General features: G+C 45.4%; 1 protein-coding gene across 3 annotated transcripts in view; it reads right to left on the bottom strand.

Moving 5' to 3' along the window:
* Clybl (citramalyl-CoA lyase) overlaps nt 1-23,246 on the bottom strand; it is a 226,223-nt gene that overhangs the window by 36,978 nt on the left and 165,999 nt on the right. The window lies entirely within an intron of this gene.

Raw genomic sequence — 23,246 nt, 5'->3', positions numbered from 1 at the left:
TAAGCACGGTTCTAAGTTCTTTAACTGAAAAGTTCTTATTTAAACCAAACACCCAGGAGAACATCTGGATCACGGCAGTCTCGTCTGTCAGCCAATTCACATTCAGAGAAAAAAATAAGGATTTGTTTTTCTTTTTCCCCATGTATCATGCTTTTTTTTTTTTAAAGAAAAAAAACTCCTTTATTTTTTTGCCAGTGAGTTGCATCTTGACATTCAATTAATAAGGCACTCGCAGGGATGTGACACTCCACATTACAAGAAAATGTCCCACTTATTCAGGTGGAAGGCAGGAACAGCATCGAGGAATCCCTTCGTGAAACGCTTGACAAGTGCGTTTTCTCCCTTTGATTTGACAGATTCTGCTCCACAGTTAAGAAAAGCTGCAAGATTGAAATTCTGCTTCCAGATTTGAATTATTCCAAAAAAAACTAAATGAGTTCAAATAGGATCTTTACTGGGATTGGGTTGGGGACAAAGAAGGTGGAGTGGGGGACAGAAGGTACACTGAGGGGTAGGGATTGGGTCAGGAGAAGGAAAGCCCTAGGGGCCATCGCTTCCTGCCCCAAATTCCTCCCACTCACCAACAGCCCTCGACAAATTCGCATTGTCAGAAATAGCGCTTATCAAAAGTAATTTCATTTGGGAAGGGTTTTTATGGCACTAATAAAACTTTAAAGCTACTGGCTGCTGATGAATGTGGGTTTGTTTTGTTTTTAAGTTTTAACACTATACAGCCATTTGAATAGCAATGATTATGGAGGAAAACAGTAAACCAAAGAAGGGACCAGAAAGAATTATGTAAGGCACTATGGAATGTAGGTCTAATGAAGCAGATAAGCCAGGATGGGAGATTTAAACCAGACGGATGTAGGTGTACGACCTACTTCCAAATGTGGTCTGAGTTAAATGGTGTGAGGAAGCGGTAGCTTAGGGTTGTCAGGTCGGATGGAAACATTACCTGGGACCAGCACAGGACAGCTCTGTGGAATCCTGATTTACGGCAGAGCTTCAGCCACCAATAATTAGGCCAAGCTTAGACAAAAGCAAGAGGGAGCTCGGGCTAGCATAAGGTAGGAGTGCAATGGCCCACACTGGGCTTCCGCCTCCCGCCTTGGAACGTTCCCCAGCGATAAAACTCCCTCATCCACGCATGCTGCCAGCACTCTTCACACCTCTGGGTTTGAACGCAGAACGAAAGGCAGACAGTAGCTCAGCGTCATGGTTCCCAGGCTGTGTGTTCTCCGGCCGTATTGGCCTCCAGATCTGTAGTCCGGGAGACCCACACAGCTACGAACCCTGGAGCTCTCCACTTTGTAAGCACTGTAATTCCCAGATTCTCTTTCCCAAGCAAGTCAGCCTTAGCTGGGGTGGAGCAGTGCAAACCTGTAATCCTGTACTCTGAGAGGCTGAGGCAGGAGGATCACAAATTCAAGCCTGTCTTGCCAATTTAGTGATTTTAGTAAGAGCCTGTGTCAAAATTAAATACAGGGCTGGGGATTTAGCTCAGCAGCATAAGCGCCTGCCTTGAAAGCAGGCAGTCATGAATTCGATCCCTGGTACCGATATATATATATAAAAAAAAAAAAAAAAAAAAAAAAGGGAAAAAGACAAAAAAAATTAAATACATACATACATACATAATAGGGGATGTAGCTCAGTGGGAAGGTCCTGGTGTTTAATTTCCAGTACCAAAAAAAAAAAAAAAAAAATCAAGTCAGACTTGCAGGAAGTCTATTAATACAGTAAATGGAAACTAGAAGGGAACTCAACAGACAAGCAAGGTTAAAGCTGAAATTACTGGAATTGTCATCTCCCCCTCCTCTGATCTGCCCATGTGCTCAACAGCACAGGATCCCTGGCAACGCCAGCTCCCTACATTGTTAATATTGATGTCATGTGGAACAGACCCCTGAGTTGTTTTGCGGTCTCCCTTGGATAGGAATGGGACTGTTTGTTCAGAGCTCCTGTTCTAAACCTGTTTGTGAATTTTATCTTGAGTCAGATTGCCATGGTTTCGGCACATTCCGGTTTACTTAAGAAAGTCAGCCCTTGTGAAATTGGCTGCAAATGAAGTCCCTAACTCCAGTTTTGGGGCATAATCTGATTAGTACTTCTCATGTTATAATGAGCAGCGAATGCTCAGCATTTTACTGGGCTTCAATATTTTGGCTTAGAATTAAAGCCAAGCTCTTTCCACTTCATCCTTCTCTACCTTTTCTAAAGGAAGCGATGGCTTTGGGGGTCTATTGCCACTTGATGCCCAAATTAACAAGCTGCCACTTGTTGCGATTTCCATAAACCCAGTGTTAGCCCCTCTGGTCTGCATCCCAAGACGCACGCTTAACAACTTCATGAATTTACACCACCCAATGGGCACATTGGTTCTTTCTCTCTTTTTGGTATTTTAATGGTGAAATATGCTGCCATGCTAGCAGACACATCCATGCCATCTGGTGAGCTGAGATGGATGAAGGCAGATCTCTAAAGCCATTTAGTTCAGTGCTGGGTGTTCGGGGATAAAGTCAGAGCCCACTCAACTGTGAAAAGAAAGACATTCTGTCCCTCTGTCTTCTACCTCTCCCGTGCACGGCTTCCTGCATGCACACTTGTCTCCATCCTCCCCCCGCCCCCCATTGTGTTTTCCTCGTCTCTCTCTGGCCCATCTCTCAGGAGTGCACCTGGCAGATGCTGTCTTTCAGAGGGCCCTGAGGGTGACCTGCCAGGATTGGAGGACTAAAGTAAAAGGCCCTAGAAGTAAAGAAGTCACTGGAGAAAGAACTTTGGGGGATCTCACATTCTGGAAACAAGGTAGGATGGTCCCATTGAGCCCCCAAAGGGGAATGCATTCTAAATGGCACACCATAGGACAGCCTGGGGAATGAATTTGTCCTCCTAGGATCTGACAAGCTGGAAAAGCCCAAATAATGGAATTAAGGCCTTTATCAATAGTTCCAGGAGAGCTCTGAGTGCCATTCAGTGCTCTGCATCGGGTTTGATCCCAGACTTTGTGGAGGTCGCAGGAGTGGTTGGCACAGATCAGAATCTTTGCAGAACGATTCTAAAAAATAGTGTTCCCTGGCCAGGGATGGAGCTCAGTGGTACAGTGTCTGCCTGGTAAACACAAGGTCTTGAGTTTGATTCCCAGTACCAAAAAAAAAAAAAAGATGTCCCTAAATTTCCCACACCTGATCCATATTGTATGCCATAAACTGCTCAGCGCAGTGGAGCAGGGGCTAATAAATTGTCCCTTCCACAAGCCACCATATTATGCCACTGTGTCTGGGCCAGGAACCAAGGCGTGCTCTGATTTCAGAGCCTGGATTCCTGTCACCTGCAGAGAAGACACGCTCGGGTGACGTCAGAAAGCAGATAAATCAACCATCACCAAGACCTGCAGACTCCGAAATTAAAAGGAGAAAATATGCGTGCAGTTGGTTCAATTGGCACCCATTAAAGCTAATAACTAATCATCCTCGTAAGTTTCTAGCTCAGAATGATCAACTCTGCAAAGAAAACAACATCCGTCCACTTTTACACTCCAGTGGAAGAGGTGGTCCCTCGCGGCGGGGCGGCACGGTCTCCCATCTGGAGAATAAATCGAGTGTGAAGTACAGTATAGTTTGGGACCAGGCTCCGTGGCGGCAGCTCAGCAGTCAGTTCATTAGTTCCAAACTTCCAGGGATTAGAGCAGCATCAATTCTACTGTCGGATAGGATAAGACAGACAGGACAGGAGAGGCGAGGGGAACTGAGGCCCGAGAGCAGCCCCTTGGGTTTACTTATATAGTGACGATGTCTGAATACACCCAAAGAGATGCCTTAAATAATGGCACCATCACAGTTCCCTAACATCTGAATTAACACCTTGCCCTTCACGCTCCAGCCCCCTCCTCAGACCTGGAATGTGAACTGTGGTGGTGGGGGGTGCTCTGGAGGAAATCACAAAGACAGACCCTGCCTGCCACAGGAGGCAGAGCTGTGGCCCAGCCGGAGGCTGGTGAGGGAGGAGTAGGAAGGATTTTCTGAATTCTAGGGCCATGCACCGCAATCTCGACTTCATAGACTGTACGTGTGATATACATTATGTGTACTTAATGTTTTCACCCTACAAATAGCAAATCACCATGCCACGTATTTAGAAACGCTGTGAGTTCTTTTCTAGCCCACCTGACCTGATTTTCATGCTACCTCGCGTGTGAAGTGGCCTCAGCCACACAGTGGTCCCACTTCTGAGAAGACCCTGCTGTTGGCATCTTTATGAAAATGTTCAATTTGTCAAATTAAGTCTGGTTTAAAATCAATGCTGAATGAATTCTTTTTCATTTAAGAATCTCCTTCTTTGCACAACTGCTTTTTACATATTTACATTTAAAAGGCAGAGTGCCTGTGACCTAAAAGAAATCATCACTAGTAAAGGTTGGATTTTTCTTATAAATATCAAAATTATAATCATGACCCAGAGACTGTCATAATGTTGAAAAAAACGAATAAAATCTGATTCTTGCTGGGCAGGGATGTGCTTTGTCAGGTAAAGGAGGGGAATGATTTTCTAGCCCCTTGTTTTGTCCATATCCAAAGAAAGTTTGGCTTGCCTGTCTCCTCAAAAGGGAAACCTACTGGACGTACCCTGTGTTAATGGGGTTAAAATTTCACACCCTGGCTCATTGTATGAGCCGATACAGGCCAGGAACCTCGCTTATGCTGAAAATGTGGATTTCGGTAGAGCAAAGTTTCTGATGTTGTTAATGATGGATGGTAAACTAAAACACAGGTTTATAGTGAAAATACAAAATCAGTTTCACTTGGAGGTGAAGAAGATGCATGGGAAACTTACAGGATATAACTGGAATTTGGGGCTTTTGAAGATTTAAGTGGGAAAAGAAAGCTCTACAAAACACAGCTCTAAAAGTACCAAAATGTATAAAAGGAATTTATTTTCATGGTGTCTGAGCCATTGAAAAAAAAATTTTTTTGCAGTACTGGGGATTGAACTCACGACCTGGCGCTTGCCAGGCAGGCACTTATGCCACTGAGCTAAACCCCCAGCCCTAATTGAAACCTTTTTAAAGATACTAGAACAATGGCTTTGGGTCATACAAGCATTTATATTTGTCCAAAATCATGGGATGTAGACTTTATATTGTGTATTTCACTGTGTATAAATTTCAGCTCAAAAGCACACAGAGAATTATAAACAAATATGGACTTCTGGTTAATGATATGCACCCAGGCATATTTAAATGTATTGCTGCCTCCCACTATGAAACACATAAAAGGGAGTAGGATGGGTAGAGGGGAGATAGATGGAGAGACATCGATTAAAGCAGGCAGAGTAAAGAGTTCACAGGGAAATACAACAGCTGGGTATATGGGCAATCACTGTGCAATCTTTCAGCTTTTTTGATGTTTTGAAATTTTTTTGTAGTAAGACTGGAAATTTTTAAAAAGTACCTCAAAATATTGATTCTATTGGAGCTGATGGATATGTGAGTGTGGTCTCTTTACACTATTTTCTTTAGTTTTGTATATATTTGAATACTTTTAACAATAAAAAGTTTAAAACTAACAACTTGAACTCTATTTTACTTGTTATTTGTAGGAAATAATTTGGGGAAGATTATTTTTAGCTTTTGGTTTCTTTGGGGGTAACAGCTGTAATGAGACAAAATTCACATGACATAGAACTCACCCATTTAACGTATATAACTACAGGCAAGTGTGGTGACACAGGTTTGTAATCCCAGCATTTGGGAGGCTGAGGCAGGAGAATCGTTGTGGGTTCAAGACCAACCTAGGCTACACAGTGAGTTCAAATTTAGCCTGAACTGCACAGAGAGACCTTGTGTCATTAAAAAAAAAAAAGTGTACCACTAATATACTTCTGTCTCTAGGGTACTTTTGGGAATTATAAACGAAATCATGCGATATGTGATCTTGCGTGACTGGCTTCTTTCACTGAGGACAATGTGTCAAGGCTCACCTGTGTAGGGCCAGGAATTTAGCTCAGTGGTACAGCATCTCCCTGGCAAGCACAAAATCCTGAGTTCGATCCCTGGAACCCAAACAAACAAACAACCAACAGGGTCCACCTGTGCGGTAGCAGATGCAGGTCCTTCTCCTGACCGGGAGTGATGTGTCCTTGCGTGAAGACGGCAGTGAACTGTATCACAGCCCTCTATTTTTTGAGGCTGTGGGTTCAATCCTCAGTACCTGCCTTCAACAAAATTTTGCTGAGCTGGGGACTGAACCTAAGGCCTCATCCATGGTAAGTACCTTACCACTGAGCTACACCCATAGTCCCACTTTTTACTGCTCAAGGCAGAAACTGTTCTTCCATTAATCATCAACTCTCAAATCATGCACTATTCTTTGGTTCTGGCTTAATTCAGAAGTTCTTCTCCCAGGTTCATTCCCATTCTAGCATACATTCAGATCCCTTCCTTTTTATGGCTCAGTAATAATATTCCACAGGAGAGTAGACATACCATTGTGTTACCCATTTGTCTGTTGATGGGCATTCTGAGTAGTGCTGGTATGTGTGCTGACATTCAAATTGCTCTTTGAGTCTTTCTTTTCAGTTCTTTTGGGTGCACACTTTGGAATAGGTATGAGCAAACAGTAATTCTATGTTTAATTTTTGAGGAATCACCATTTTTCCACCATTGCGGGCTCATTTTATGTTCCTAGCACAATGTGCCAGGTTCTGATTCCCCTACATTCTCACCCACACTCGCTGCCTTTTATTTATTTGTTCACATGTCAGTATGTGTACATGGGGGATCTCTAAGTTCAAGGCCACTGTGGGCTATGTAGGGAGTTCAAGTTTAGCCTGAACTACAGGAGGAGACCATCTCACAAAACAAAACAAAGCAAGACATGGACAAAATGCTTTTTAAAAAGGCAGATAGGGGATCCTTATAGGCAAGGCCCAGAAGATGGGGTCCTCACTTGAGCTAGAGAATGGGAGTCCAAGGGGCAGGGCCCACAGGGTTTAGAAGTGGGCAGACAGGGGTGATGGCAATGGCTGGACACAATTTTGCAGCTTGGTGGGGAAGGAACCTCGGGGAAGTTGCCCTGTGCCCTGGCTGCATGCATGGGATCCATCCTTGGGCCAGGGGATCCAGCCCCCAGCAACCCCACCTGCCCTGGAGAGCCCCTCTTGTCACAGGTGGTCCTTGGGCCCACGGCTGCTGGCTTCTGTCTCTGGGGCGGGTGTTGGTACTGGGGTTCTGGCCAGGGCCTCAAACCTCAGCACTGACACAGAGGTAGGGAGGACACAGCACAGCGGCACCTTCCTCGCTGCGCCTTCTGACTGGTCCTTGCCCTGGCCCTTGAGGAAGGGCCCGCAGCCCCTTTCCAGCCTGTGCAAAGCTAAGCTCGCCCCAGCTGCCCTCTCCCTCATATGCTTATGTTTGGTGACTTCTCCAGTTAGAGGAGGTAATTAACTGCTTTGGTTTCAAAGCCCTCCTGCTGGGTCGCAGTCTGCATGGGAGAATCACAGTAAACAAGCAAAAGGGAGCAGAACACCCACCTTTCTCCACTACCAGAGGGAAGGAAGCCCGTTGCTGCAGGTGCAGGGGTCCCGTGCAGGGCGGGGCCTGCCTTTAATCCTCGCACTGGCAAATCAAGAGTGGTTGGTTCGTAATTTAGTGAGAAGCCTCGCTATGATTCTACACATGCATCTGATGACAGCTGTGTCACCTGTCCCTGGCTTCAGCAGCTTTAGAATGGTGCTCATGATATATTTTTGGCTAAGGACGTCCAGTAGCCCTTGAGCCAACTTAAGGTACAAAGGTGGAAATGGATCCAAACTGTCCCCTCACGCAAACAGCAAGAACCAAGTTTTTCTTTGAAATATAAAAGGCTTTTCACTTCCGTAGAGGAGCATACTGGTCTCTCTATCCATCACCAGATCTTTTTTTTTTTTTTTTGGTCTTTTTCGTTTTTATCAGTACCAGACCATCACCAGATCTTGGTGGTGAGTTGGACCCCTCCGCCAGGAAAGAAATTAGGTAATGTAGTAAGCTGTGTGTGCAGAAATACAGCACAAGAGATAGTTCTTGCAGGTGTGTGAAGCGGGATCATAATTCTCAAAAAATATTTTTAAAATGAATGAGGATCTAAAACTAATAAGGAATACTAAAAGCAAACCACATAAAATATTACCAGTTTGGACAGCTGTGATGGTGCCTGCCTGTAATCCTAGCGCTCTGAAAGCCTGAGGCGGGAGGATCACAAGTTCCAGCCCAGCCTGGGCCACTTAGTGACCTGATCTAGCAAGATTCTGTCTTAAAGTAAAATATTAAAAATTAAAAAAGGACTGGGGATGTAGCTCAGTGCAAAGGCTCTGAGAAAAGGAAAAAAGGAAGGAAGGAAGGAGTGTGCCAGCAGTTGGTTCTATCTCTGCATATTTTGATTGCTGCTACTCAAATCTACACTCATGACCTCATTTTGTAGTAGCTGATCATTTTTAAAATGTATGTTTTGGTTTGTCTCACATCCTAATTATTTCCCAAAGAAAACTGTAACTAAAAAGTATTTGTTTCTTCCAGGTGGCAAATCTATCAGTCTCCGAAAGGACGGTTCTTCCCCACCCTATTCTTCATCTACTTTACTTCTAAGATGAACAGGAAGAGAAAAGAAAAATAGAAGGTGGAGAAGCTGAAGAGTGGAGGACGATGAGGCCACCAGGGCAGTTTATTGTTTAAAACCACAAGCTGGGAAGAGCTGGGGGGGGGGTGCTCTGGTTTGGTCACAGCAGAGGCCAACCTTGAGGCCCAAGGGGACAGGAGACAGTTGGCTGCATGGTGCAGGGGTGGCTGGGCTAACCGTGTCCCTGCCCATACCAGGCAGGCCAGTCTTCTAGTGCAAACTGCCCACCAGCAAAACCACGGCTGGCACCGCGCTGTTCTCCTTGCCTTTTCCACCTCTTCCCTCTGCCAGCGCTTCATGTCAATCCCATTCCTTTGCTGATGCTGGGCAGGGCCACTGCATCCAGGCCACTTGGATTTTCTTTCCTTTTTCTGTGCCCAGTAAATTTTCATAAAGCATTTAATGTGAGAACAAGCAGGTCGATTTCCTGCAGAGTAAGCCAGGTGCCCTGTAACACAATGGTGCTTGGGCTTCCAAGGCAGAGGCTGGGCCTTGCCAGAGCCTGCAAGGGCTTCATCCAGGGCTGCCTTGTAAGAGCTCAGCCAGTGCCCACCTTGTACGGACACCTGATGTGATGAAGTGGAACCGACTTGTGGGTGCTCGATGCTTCTATACTTGGGCATCAAAGCAAATCTGCATCCTCCACAAGAAGAAGACAGCAGCTCCAGGCCTTATAGTCCTGCCAGGAAAGGCTTCTGGACACACAGGGAATGGAAAGCTGCCCCCCTTGCCATACACACCGGCCTCAGGAGCATTAAGTCCCCATCCTCCCACTGCCTTGTTAACCCTGAGTCATCTCAAGAGAGGCAAGGAAATCCAGGCATCTTTTTCTCATGACATGAGGATATGCACAAAATGGAAGCATAAAGAAAATTTAAAATTCCCTGAGCTGGCCTTTGCTGTGTACCTAGTCAACTGCTGGGCCATCCATGAAACTTTGGTAGGCGATAACTTGGAATGTTCTCATCCAGCTGCTGTTGTGGGGAAGGTTCAGGGGAGAAGCCAAGTTTTGCAGCTATCCATGTAGAGTACCAAGGGCAGAATGGCCTGTCCCCCAAAACGGCAAGATTGGTGAGCCTCGGGCTGGGGATTTAGCACAACGGCATAAGCGCCTGCTTTGCAAGCGCATGGTCATGAGTTCGATCCCCATTACCGATTTAAAAAAAAAAAAAAGGTTGGTGAGTCTTGAGAACAGGACAGGCCCAAACCAGAGACCCAAGTCAGCCCACTGTGCCAATGGCAACTTACCACCTAGTGCTCTGTGGCCAGCTGATGGGAAGGAGAAGGCGTCCCAATGCCAATGGCTTGGCACGAAATGCACAGGTGCTCCCTGATGTGAGATGGGGTTCCAACCTGTGACAAACCCATTATCCACTAAAATGTCCCAAGTCAAAGTGGATTTCAAACCCTAGCTCCTGAGCTAGCTTCATAGGCTGTAGTTTCACTGCCCTCATGACAGTGTAGACAGCAGTGATTCTATTAGGCACACTGCTGAAGGACAGAGGGGTCAGGCTTGTCTAGAGGCTCCACAGTTTGCCTACAGCTAAGATGGGCAGAACTCACAGCTTAGGATTCCAGTCTTCTTGAATTTTTGTTTGTCTGTGGTGTGCATGTGTGCATGTGTGTGTGTGTGCTGTTTTGTTTTGTTTTGTTTTCTGAGACAAGCTCTTGCTCTGTAGAATAGGCTGGCTATGTCGTCCTGCTTCAGCCTTCTGAGTGCTGGGAGTGGGAGCATGTGCCACCATGCCTGGCTAGGATTCTAATCTGAATCCTGCATTCCAGGGGATGGGTGACTTACCCCAATAGACCAGGATGAATTGTTTTGTTTTCTGCTTAAACTTGTTTAGATACGATTCAGTGGCTGGGTCAGGAGCCACCACCAATGCAGGGATCCCATTCTACCTGCCTTCTGCCACCTGTCTTTCATTCAGCAACAGGCAGCTTCATCTCTGGGTTTCGACCTATACAAACACTTGTCACATCGGCAGGGTCCTCTGTTGTGTGAATATATCCCCCCTATCTCAGCAATCCCCTGTGTTTTTTTGTGTTGATTTTTGTTTTTTGCTATTATTTCATTCAAGAGCTAAGTTTACTAAATACGAGTCATGCAGCAGGTGCTAGTTTCGGTAATGGAGAGAAAAACTCCCTGCACACACGGAACTTACAGTGAAGCCAGGGTAACAGCTGATAAACAAACCAAGAACGATTACAGGCCAGGAAGATGCCTATGCAGAGCACTGGATTGGGGGGGGGGAGTCAGGAGGGATGGGCGTGGAGTGTGGGATGAGTGGCAGAACAGTTTCCTTGCAGCTGTGCTAGCTGCCTTGATACTCAAATGACAATAAATGGAGCTGTAACAAATATCCCATAACATTCACCGTAGAGCACTGGTCCAGTCCCTGAGCTGGGATGAACCCAAGAAGTACCCAGGCTGGGTTCAATTCCTTGCTCACTGGGGATCTCACAGCTCTCACTGTCTCCCTCTGACCCAGCGGGTCTCCTGAGCTTGCCATTGCCTAAAAAAGCAACAGGATGGTGTCTTGGCAGCAATAGGGTAGTGGCTCAGTTTCCTCATTTGAAAAATGCAGATGATAGCAGTGCTTGACTCAGGCATCGGGGTAATGACAAATACTAGATTTTTAAAAAAATGTATATACATTTTAGTTTTTAAAATAGATGTACAGATTTAAACTCCCATCTGCTGGCTCCCAATCACCTGCGGCTGGACCTGTGGTCACACTGACTTGGCCAAGTCTTCAGAAACCACAGTGTGTGTCCTCAATTGAGAACAGTGACCACAAGTTGGACCAAGAACATAGTTTAGTGCTGAAGTTTACTGCTGATGCTCAGCGAAAGCAAAGCCTGGGCAGCAGTCTCTGGTTACTGTGAAGGGCCCTTCAGGGCCAGAAAGCTCACAGATGATGGGTGCCAGGGGGCTTCAGGGTCCATGAGCCCTAAATGTGGCCCCTCGCTTTGAGAACAGCAGAAGCAGGAAGTCACGCTGGCCTCCCCTGCCCCTTCTTCCCGGAATGCCCACAGGTAGGGAATATTCATCTACCTGCTCCAAACTTCAGGTGTCAAGAAGGATCTGAACCCACAGACCTGGCTAAGCCCCCTACCATTTATGCTATCAGGTCACACCTTGTCTCTCTGACTTCCGCATGACCGACGGCCCTGCACTAGATCCAGCGTGGGAACCACACGGTTTCCCTCGGTTCCCTGGGTCTTCGCTCTAAGGCTCCCACAACGCGGGGAACCTATCATATATGTGGTTATTTATACACATAATTCAAGGCCCAGAGACGAACCTGCCATTTCTCAAATTTCTGTACAAAAGAAGCATCCAGATTAAAAGAGAAACAGCACTTGTGTTCTAGGAACTTTAAAACAGCTGATGAAAATATCAAATGAAAACTATGCTTGCAATTTAAAAAATCTATCTCATTTATGGTTAAGAGGCTACATCTGTACCTTTTTTTAGTAGTTAACAATTTATATCTTCAACCTCTCTTTTTCTTGGTACTGGAAATTGAACTCAGGACCTTGTGCTTTTTGTTCTCCTTGGTGATGTTAATCCTGCTTGCTTCAGTGAGTTTGGGTGGGATTGGACATGTTTGTTTGAAAGGCCCTCTGGGTAACCAATGACAGCCAGGGCTCAGAACCCTTTTCCTACAGGGGTCAAATGCCCGGGCCACAGGAACATAGCCCTGGTGCTTGGGGACCGAAGCCTGCTGGGGAGAAGGAAGCCAATGGCCCCTCATGCCATACATCCTCAAGTAGCTTTTATCAGCACACAAAACCACACCAGTGCACTGCATTTTGTTGGGCGCAGGCGCTCAACATACCATACCCCACCCGGGACTAAGGACCACGCCAGCTTCCGCAATTGCGCTACGTCCCTCTTTAAATTAGCCAACCCGTGCGCACTTCATGCTCACTCCGTACTCTGTGGCAACTCCTGATTGGCCACAGCTGGATATAGTAGCCAGAGCCTGCATCCCATTCCCGCCCTGCTTCCTCGTGGCAGCCTGTGATTGGTCACGGCCAAATATATAAACCAGAGCCCGCGTAAATAAACCAGCAGTTAATTGTCGTCCACAAGAGCGTCTCCTGTTTCATTGGGGCTGCGCCAGTCACGTTTCACCACACTATTCTATCTGCCACACTATTGACAAAACCTCTGCTGAAATAACCAGCCATTGTAACGATTTTGGCTCTTGGCTGGTGATTTTGCCCTGATTCTTAGTCCACCATGCCCGGATGGGAGGACTTGCATGACAGCTAGGCAGAAAAAGCACCACAAAGGAAGCCCGTGGGTACCAGTCCTTTGCTGTACAGCTACACAAAAGCAAAAATGAGATTGCCGCTGTCTTTGAAGAATCATTTCATTGGCGGTGTTCTCTGACCTGAAGAAGACATGTAATCCTTGTAGGAAAGCACACGCACACAAAGTTTACCAGACACCTGTGATCCTGTGCACTGTGGCACCATCTGGAGCGCTGGAGCTGATCCATAAACAACCCATGGCCACCACTCCCAAATCCCAATAGTCAGTCAACACTGGTTGAGTCCACACACCTCCATTTGGCTCAGGTCTATGTTTTTCCGGCCCAACCTCCTCAACAACTGTAATGAAACTTCTGGAATGTTCCAGATTCCCTCATGTTGGCAGCCATTCCCTGGAATACCATGTATTCTCTTGGAACTGGGGCTTGTCACTGTCCTGCTAACTCTGGTCACTTTCTCACGGGGAAGATGCCCAGATTGGAGGGAGGCAGCCTCTTCATACACATCACTGTCCCCAACCACCCCTGACCATCATTACCCCCATGGGGGTCCATGCCACCCAGTCAGGTCACCTTTGAAGTCCCTGCTGTGCTCGCCAATGAAATGTCTCCCTATAGGTCCATGGGGACTCCATCTCCTGCCCTCGGCCTAGGGGAATGGTTTCAGCACTTCCAGTGACACAGATAGCCCATGGCAGCAGGCGTGCCAGCATGTCTGCAGCAGGTTCACCACCACTGCCCCAGGCATTGTCCAACACCTACCTCGATGCCTTGGGCACATTGTGGGCTCATCTTTCACAAAATTGCTCCATCCCTCACTTCTCAGGGCCTACAACCCTCACTGATGTCATCTCCTTGGCTGCCCTCTTGTCCCTGTCCTTTAGTCTGCCTTCACCTGTCTCCAAAGCCCAGCTCCAGGGAGGTGGGCTTGCTCTCCTCCTCTAACCCTTGATGCGGACCTCACAGTTAGCTGTTCCAGCTGACCCTGTCACCAAGTCCTCACTGCTTATTCCTCTTCAGTTTTCTTTTTCTCTTGTCTTGGTCTGGGTTTGGTTTGCTGGAAGGAACCCTACATTCCTCATTCTTTTTTTTTTTTTTTTTTTGTCTTTTTCGTTTTTATCGGTACCAGGGATCGAACTCACGACTGCCTGCTTGCAAGGCAGGCGCTTGTGCCGCTGAGCTAAATCCCCAGCCCCTACATTCCTCATTCACTCCTTTGTTCAATTACTCCTCTATGTCAGGCACTGTCCAAGTTCCCAGGGATATAAAAACGTACCCTTGCTACAGTGACCAGAAATGCAAAAAAAGCAATGCAGGCTGTGGAGATGGAGAGGACAGAGGTCACGAGGTGGCTGCACAGGGTTGTGCCAGGGACTGCCAAGGGCCCCCAGCCTCTGGCTTGCATTCACTGGGTTTCTACCCTGATCAGTCCTCACGTCTCCTGATGTCACTGCCCTCGTGCTGGTTTTTCCTCCTTGATGAGCATTCTCTAGGTATTTAATTGATTTTTTAAAAATCAAGTTGAATAAGAAGACAAAGAAATAGATCCAAGGCAGGAGTTGGGACCTGCAGTGGGCCCTTTGAAGAGATGGCGTGAAGGAGAGGAAGGAGAGATGAGGGTTACAGCCCGGGGTGCACACCATGGAGGAGGAAGAGGAGGAAGAGAAGGAGGAGGAGGAGGAGACGGAGGAGACCCACCAGGGAGCATCAAGAATAATCTCGTGCAAGGAGACAGCTTCTGCAGTTTCCCTAATGGAAGTCAACCACCAAAGCAAAGTCGTTCAGATGCTGCAATTGGATTGTGAAAAACAAACAAGAACACAATGTGCTGGTATTTAAAAACCACTCATTTGGAAAGAAATAAATTCAATATTGTTACAAACACTGTAAGCTGTTCTTCCTCAATGGTGAGAGAGTAAACTGGTGAACATCATTTTCTGAAACTGAAATGAAGGCTTGTGTTGATGTATTGAGACAGAGCTCTGAGAACAGGCCAAAAAATTCTGGCCAGAAGACCAGAGTTGACTATTTGATGAATGCATAACCAAATAGCAGAATTTTATTGATACTATTACACATTGAAGCTGATTTTCCCAAAAATGGAGAGGTTAATTAAGAACCCACATCAGCCTGGTGTGTTGGTGCAGCCCTGTCATCCCAGCACACAGGGAGGCTGAGGCAGCAGAACTGCAAGTTCAAAGCCTAGACTGAGCAATTTAGCAACCTAGCAAAATCCTGTCCCAAAATAAAAAATAAAAAAAGACCGGGAATGTAGCTCAGTCAGAGGTCCCTGGGTTCATTTGCCAGTACCACAAGAAAAAAATGAAGCCACTTTTGCTGATAGGGATGCGTTTCCTTACATTAAAAAAGTCAAAAAACTTAAGAAAAATGGTGGTTCATTCAGCAAACAGTTATTATGTGAGAGGGGGAAAAAAAAACCACTTTACTTCCAAAGAGGTATCTAATATACCTATTGGACTGGATTATTAGTATGTTTTAAGTTAAGGCTCTTTTAGTTTTAAGACCAGCCATGATGTCAGCAGGGAAGGAGATAAAGGAGACCCCCTCCCACTAGCAAGTATCCCTTGAAATACACTCCCCTGGGGTGTCCTCATTTCCCAGGGTTACCATAACAATACTGCAGGCTTGGTGACTCATAGAAATGGATTCTCCCACAGTCCCAGGGAGCAGGAATTTGAGTTAAACTGGGCTGTGGTCCCACTCTGGAGGATCTGTCTGTGGCTATTGGCCACCCTTGTGGCCACATCACCCAAGCCTCTGCTTTGGTGCCTTTCCTTCTTTGTGTCTGTTTGGAGACGGGGGTCTCACTGCATAGTCCAGACTGGACTTGACCTTGCTGAGTTGCCAAGGTTGGGCTCCAAATTGTGACCCTCTGAGTGCTGGAATTTCAGGCATATGGCACCATGCCTGGCTTCTATGTGTCTCCTATTCATTCAGTTTAGGGCCCAGCTGGACAATCTATGATGATCTCACCTGCAAGTCCTTAACTACATTTGCAAAGAACCTCTTTCCTGTTCAGGTCACACCCTCAGATTCTGGGAATTAAGACAAGAACCTAACTCTTAGGAGGGTGCCATTCACCCCAGCAAGCATACTACAGCAGAATGATCAGGTACTTAAAAGAGCTATAGGAAATAGTGTAATGAGAAAGCTGAGTTCTCCCTTTTTCAGCTTTCCCTATTCATGTAGAGTAAAACTGACTGGACCACTGAAATCTTTGGCAAGATCTCTAGGGGTATCACTGTGTCCCTAGACACAAGTCTTGGGACCGTCATAGACTCAGATATCAAAGGTGACTCAGGACAGCCTAAGTTCACACCCGACTCCTCTGCAGTGTTCCCAGCCCAGTGGTACTCACAACTGCTCAAAGGCCTTGACGGTGACCCTCTTGCTCATGAAGAGCTCTAACACGACACTAAATGTCCTAATGCCTCCTGAGGCACCACTGGCCTCCTCTTGCTACAAATCCATTCCTGTATCAGCCACTGTTCACCTTTCACTGCTGGGATATAATACTGATAGCCACAACGTAAAGGAGGAGAGGTATAATTTGGCTCACAGTTTCAGGAGATGCAGTCCATGGATCAGGGCAGAAGGGTGTGATAGGACAAAGCTGCTCAGTTTCTGGTGGCAGGAAAGCACAGCAGGGGAACAATGTCAACAAGGAAGGGGCCAGGAACCATACGTAGTGCTCAAGGTCACATCTCCATGCCCACAAAGACACACTCAGAAGGGCACTTTACTCACCCCCTTAGCAGCTCCCAAGCCATCAAGCTGAGAACTTCACTTAACTATCACAGTGCCTATGCTTTCCCACTCTGCTGCTCATCTCCACTGGCAGAGAACCAGCCAGGGGAGAGGAAGATGACATTTTAGAGCCAGTATCTTTGGTTCATGTGCTTGAAGTGCTGCCTCTTCCATGGAGGACTAGCAGATATCTTTCACAACACGGAGAGTGCATTTTTATATGATTTGCTAAGATGAAAAATCCTAAAATCAGTATTAGGGCTGAAGCTTGCTCTATAATTATCCAGTCATTTCAGAAATGAGATCAAAAGGCTCAGAGAGATCAGCAAACAACTAAAGGTCACTTGACTCTCTGAGAGCTGAGTCAGGCCCAGAACATCAGTCTCCTGATGCCCGTCCAAGTACAGGTTTACTACATTACATGTGATAGGGAATGGGGCACAAAGCCTGCTCCTGTCGCAGTTGACATGGCCTCTGTGGTGTCACTAATGCCACCCTCAACCAAATGATGACAGCCAATGTTCAGCAAGCGTGTGCTCTGAGCCCTTTGCACTCACAGGGCTTGCACACTCAAAGATTAGGTGGCACATAAAAGGCTTTGCAGCTCTGATCAGCTGTCACATCCAGGAGCTGACAGGGACTAATGTCATCTCAAGGGTTGGAAGCAGTGCCCAGTGTCATCATTTGTGTCAAAAGGACTTCTTTGCCTAGAAAATAATTCTCCTCACTTCCTGTCTAGCACAGAACTCTAAAATTAAGCAGGAACCCGAGTTCAGCAAGGACAGTCACAGTAACAAAGCTGTTTTTATTAAAGCTCATCATTGTCTGTAAAATAAAGCATCCCTCTGGGAAGGGGAAAGTCACTCACTGGCTGGTCATAGAGGGGAGCAACATTTTCCAGTCGACACAATGAGAGAAAAAGACCCAGATGGTGGATCCTTTTGGCATAGACTTATCTGTTCCTGCTGTCTAATACGTTTCTTCCCTGTGTTAATTCCTCTCGCATCAGAACCATCATGGAAGTCTGCTTATTTCCAGGGAGGCAAAAAGCAGGAAGCTTTTCTTCTTCGGGTTTCCTACCTTCCTCCTTAGACAACATTAGGGTGGGCCGTTCCCTGCAGGCAGGGACTAAAACCCCCTGGGTCCTGGGTCCTTGGGTGAAGTAGCTCACGCTCTGTTCCATAAACGATTCAACACAGGTGCTTCCTCGGGAACAGAAAAGGGCCTCCTCGGCTCTTATGGGCTACGTTACCTGGGCCAGGCCTGACGCCTGATGAAGACTCAGAATTTATTTTAAAACAGTTTTTGGCATGTTGAATGGAGCATGTTGTATTACTGCTGGCTGCAGAGCGAGTCCCGCGGGCTTGCCGCCCTGTCTTCTTGCATGAGGAATCCCTGCCAATCCAGGATCTGCGAACTGCTTCTGCCAGCCAATCTCTAATTTAGCATATGTACAAAGCCAATTTTTGGACACCATGATGGAGCCTGGCACCTCTGCAGCCCTCCATATTTGCAACGCTCACAGTGAAATAATGAGGAACTAGCAGCAGAGAAAAAAAAAAAAACCGACATGAAAAGGCTTTCTAAATTTGCAGATAAATTGTCTATGTATTATATATGTGTATGTGTCTCCCTCCTGCTTCTCCAACATAAACTTCCCCCATGCCTTTCCTTGTAGTTATTTCATTTAGATTTTCAATCTGCAATGCACTTAGCAAAAGCCAAACCTGACAAAGATAAAACCCTGCTCCCCACTGAGAACATCTGATTTTTTAAATGTAGAAATGCTGCTCTTTACAAAATAGGACATTTCCCTTTTAATTAGCTTGAAAATACACCCAAATAATTTGCAACATGGAAATGATACCATTTTAGAGTACTTAACAATAATTCCTATGCATCCAAAACCAATTTGATGAGAGACCCACGCTAGTGAAACCTTCAGTTTGGAGATAAATTGGGCTGTTACTACGGGGACAGCTGTCACTGCCACAGGAAAGCTCACCTGACCGCAGGCCTTTATCACGGTCTCCCCCATAAAACCTGCGTCTGACGTATGTGTGGTGGGAGAGTCGGAAACCACTGCTCACTAATATCCAACATGCCCCTCTGTCTTTGGTGAAAATAGAAATCTCTCGTGTCTCCATCCCTTATATAGATATTTCTGCCAATTATCTAGTTTTTTAAAAAAATAAGTTATTTGAAAGAAAATAAGTAGCCAAACAGCTCCATGTTGCTGTTTCATGCTTTTGTGTGTGTGTGTGTGTGTGTGTGTGTGTGTGTGTAACTGAACTCAGGACCTTGTGCTTGCCAGGCAGGCACCTGTGCTGCTGAGATATACCCCCAACCCTCACACAATTTTTGAAGATAAACGTGTTCACTGCCTTCACACACCACCCTATTCTTGTCCTGAAACCTCAAAGGCTGTGAGTTGCAGGCTGGCCTGGAACTCACAGCAATCCTCTGGCCCTAGCCTCCCAAACTTACATCTCACAGGAGGGGCATTTTGGCTTTTTTCTGGCACTCATGAAATAAAAATCTCCCATGCTGGGTAAGGGTGACTGCAATTTTCCAATGTCTGTGTCTCCCAACCATGGATTTGTGACTGTGGCCAACTTGTGGGCTGCTTTGGGAAGGAGGCCGTGGCTGGTAGATTACATGTGCAGGAGTGGGATAGATGGACCTTCCCAAACCAGACCCGCAGCTTGCATTTAGGCTTCCGTGGGTGGAAAGCTCTGAGTGCATGGCTATAAATATTTCAGGAATGAGGCTGTCGGCGAGCTCGCACGGCATGCGGAAGCCAGGCCTGATGGCTCGGCTGTGTGGCCCCCCAGGTGGCAGAGTCCAGCGCTGGCAGTGCGGTGGTTGGCAGGGGGTGAAGTGCACGCCTCAGGTCAGTCTGAGTGGCCCCTGGGCTGATTAGCGACAGGGCTGACCGCTCTTGAGGGGAGGACTTGTCCAGTGTCCATCACAGCAGGGACGATGGGCTGTGACTGGAGTCCTGAGGTGGGGACCGGGGCGGTTCAGTGCCTGCTGGCTGCGCAGCTCCTCCACAGGACGGGCGCTCCTGGGCTCAAAGGCTATTAGGGGCATCTGCTGGCATCGGTGGCGCCAGGTCCCTCCCAGCCCTCAGGGGCTCCACCCAAGCCAGACAGAGCAGGCCAAGCACTGGGGGTCCAAGAGAGGGATCGATATATGTCTATGAAACAGTCACGGACAATTGAAGGGGCTCACACGTCACCCCGCAGGGAACTGCTTCAGACTGAAGTCTGCGCTCAGCACCTCACGGAACCCCGGCCCTGACTTGCCTGCCTGGGGACGCTGCAGGTGGGGATTTATGACATTTGTGATTTACAGAGCGACTGGAATGTATGTCAAGAGGCCAGAAATCGCCCTGAAGATAAAAACATAACTATTATATTTATTTATTTTTAATAAACTATTTAAACAAGGCAGTGCTTATTTTTATTTTATTTTATTTTATTTTATTTTATTTATTTTTTTTTTTTTTTTTGTCTTTTTGAGACAGGGTCTCTATGTGGTGCAGACTGGACTTGGGCTCACTCTGTAGCCCAGACTGGCCTTGAATTTGCAATGATCCTTCCACCTGAGCCTCCAAAGTGCTGGGATTACAGGAGTGCACCACCATGCTTGGCTTAGGTGTTTGTTACTTTTGAGAGACTGTGGAACCAAGAATTATGAGATAACCACTTTTGCAAATGTAGCCTAAAAAGAAAGACAAGGCCATTGTAATAGAAAGCTTAGCACTAGAGTTCCACTGCCCTGACACCATAAGACAATCTTCAACTCGATGGTCTATCGAGATTCTTACTGACAGATACAACACAAGAGAACCAAGATAAATATTGGACAAGAATGCAGATGTTTTGCTTTGTTTTTGTTCCTGAGACAGAGTCTCACTCTACAGCTCAGGTTCATCTTGAACTATGTAGCCCAGGCTGACCTCAAATTCACAGTAACCCTCCTGCCTCAGCCTCCCAATTGCTGGGATTACAGTCATGTGCCACCACGCCCAATAGAATATAGATGTTTTGAACTTCTGGCTTTTTTTTTTTTTTTTTTTTTAAATTTTTATTTAAGGAGAAAAGACAAGAAAGAAAAAAAAAACAGTGAAGGGGTACAAGTTATACAGATTTACAGAATAAAAAAATGTGCAGTAGGAAATCACTAGTTAATGGATTACATATTGCCATCTTAGAAATAATTGTTCAAGTCACAAAATTAAAGCTTATAGAGTGGACATTCCAACAATGATACTGCAGACAGTTCTGTTCAATGATCCAATAAAACTCTGTGATATCATTTTCTATCTTATACATTTAAATATACATGCAGTTATATAGTTTAGAGCACTTTCTTTTCCTCTCTTTTGTACAGTGACTATTACACATTTTGGGTTTCATTGCTCCCACGGTTCTTGTTGCTTTTTTGGAAGAGAGTAAAACCAAATGTGACATAACAGAACAGAATCGGTCAAGTCAAAAGGGTGGACATAATAGATAATATAAAAACATAATACAAGGTGATCAACAATGGTTACCATAATGCCTCCCGCTATTTCTAATAAAATTGCCTATATCATTAGTTGTAATACAATTGAACAAAACCGTAAAGAATAAAACCGACAAAACCAAAACATTGGAGATATTGTAGGTCTTCAAAAGTAGATAAAAGTCAACGAGAATGGGCGTTATAATGAATCTCATTATCTTCTCAGCTGATGCCTAAACTTTCGAACCTGATACTATCCAGCAAAACAGAATAGAGGAACCTCAGTCAAAAACAAGATGGTGAGAGTAACACAGGGCTTCAAATCGAGATAATAGAAAGTCAAAGTGGGTTACTATATTATATCCTGCTATATTTTTCCCTTTAATTAAATGGATAAAAATAAAAAAGTAAATAATGGAGTGGAGATTGAGAAAAAAGAGGGCATAACAGCGAAACAGGGCAGATCAAAACATAACCATTTAAGCAGAATAGTGTTTCACCACCAGATAATCCTGACCCAAAAATAGTTACCATATTGACTCCCTCCCTGAAGTCCTTGAGTACAACTTCATATACTGTAGCATTAAGTATATCAAAACAATGTAAATCCATTTAAGAGAATGACAGCATTATAGAGTATTTAGAATCGACTAACAGAAAATGAACAATGGTCTCTGTATAATCTCCTTGTCTTTAAAAGGTTTTTTCTTATACTATCGTACTTAACAAAATCCAATAAAATACAACCTGTTTAGACCATTGGAGACAGAAGAACAAAAGCTAGATGAGACTTCAAAACAAGATGGTACTAAATCAGCATTACCTATTAAGATGTCATTTTCTCCAAAAAAAGCTGTTCCTATCATCCAATCTTCTCTGCCTCATTTCTGTTGAGCTCTTTTTCTGTCAGTAGCTGTCAGTTTGTCTTCTTCATTTTGTTCTCTGCTCCATTCGTTGTGGCCTCCCCGCCCCTATTTCTGGGTTCTTTGTATTTTTCTTTTTTTTTAGAATATCCTGCAATACTTTCTGTAGGGTTGAATTGGTGGTTGCAAATTCCCCCAGTTCCTCTTTATCCTGGAAGCACCTCGTTTTTCCATCAATTTCCAGGGACAGTTGTGCAGGATATCTCAATCTTGGCTGTAGATTATTATCTTTCAAAGCTTGAATACTCCCCATGCTCTTCGTGATTTGATGGTTTGTGAAGAGAAATCTGCTGTAATTCTGATGGGTCTTCCCTTGTAAGTGATCTGTTTCTTGTCTCTTACAGCTTTTAATATTCTGTTCTTGTATTGAATTTCTGGAATTTTTATTATTATATGCCTGGGTGTTTCTCTGTTAGGGTTGTAGGTAGCTGGGGTCCTGTATGCCTCATACATTTGAGTATCTTTACCTTTTGCTAAATTAGGAAAATTTTCCTGGATTATTTCTGTGAGTAGCTTTTGTAGTTCACTTGTTTGTGTCCCTACTTCTTCTTTTATGTTCTTAATCCTTAAGTTATGGCTCCTCTTATCATCTTCTTGTCTTTGTATTATTGCTGTGTGTTTCTTTGTTATTTTTAAGAAGTTTTTCATTTCATTCTCCCATGTTTCAAGTCTGCCCTCCAATTCAGATAGTCTGTCCTTAGTTTCTTTCAAGCTGTTATGCCAGTCTTGGGTAGACTTCTTAATTTCTTGATAGTCCCTTTGCACCTGCTTCACATACTCAATGCTTTCTCTGTTTTCTCCATCAAGCAATTCTCCCCTCTTTTTCTGTTCTTCCATTCCACCATCTGCTTTTTCCTGGGTGGTGCTTAGCATTTCTCTAACTATTCTGCATACTTCTAGCTTCAGGTCATTGATAACTTCATTCCTGAATTGGTCTATGAGGCTCTCTAAATGGCGCTTAATGTATATTGGTGCAGTGTCCACTATTGCCTGATTCTCAGGATTGGGGGTCGAGGAGCCTTTTTTGTTGCTTCCCTTCCCCATATTTTCTGTTCCTTATAAAATGTAATCTTACACAGGAGGCCCGGCTTCCCTGCCTGTCAGCC

This window comes from Cavia porcellus, unplaced genomic scaffold (assembly GCF_034190915.1).
Source record: "Cavia porcellus strain 051 isolate PalLab524CR breed Dunkin Hartley unplaced genomic scaffold, mCavPor4.1 scaffold_4, whole genome shotgun sequence".
NCBI classification, from domain to species: Eukaryota; Metazoa; Chordata; class Mammalia; order Rodentia; family Caviidae; genus Cavia; species Cavia porcellus.
The sequence above is the reverse complement of the archived record's forward strand: the minus strand, read 5'-3'. Positions and strand labels throughout refer to the sequence as shown.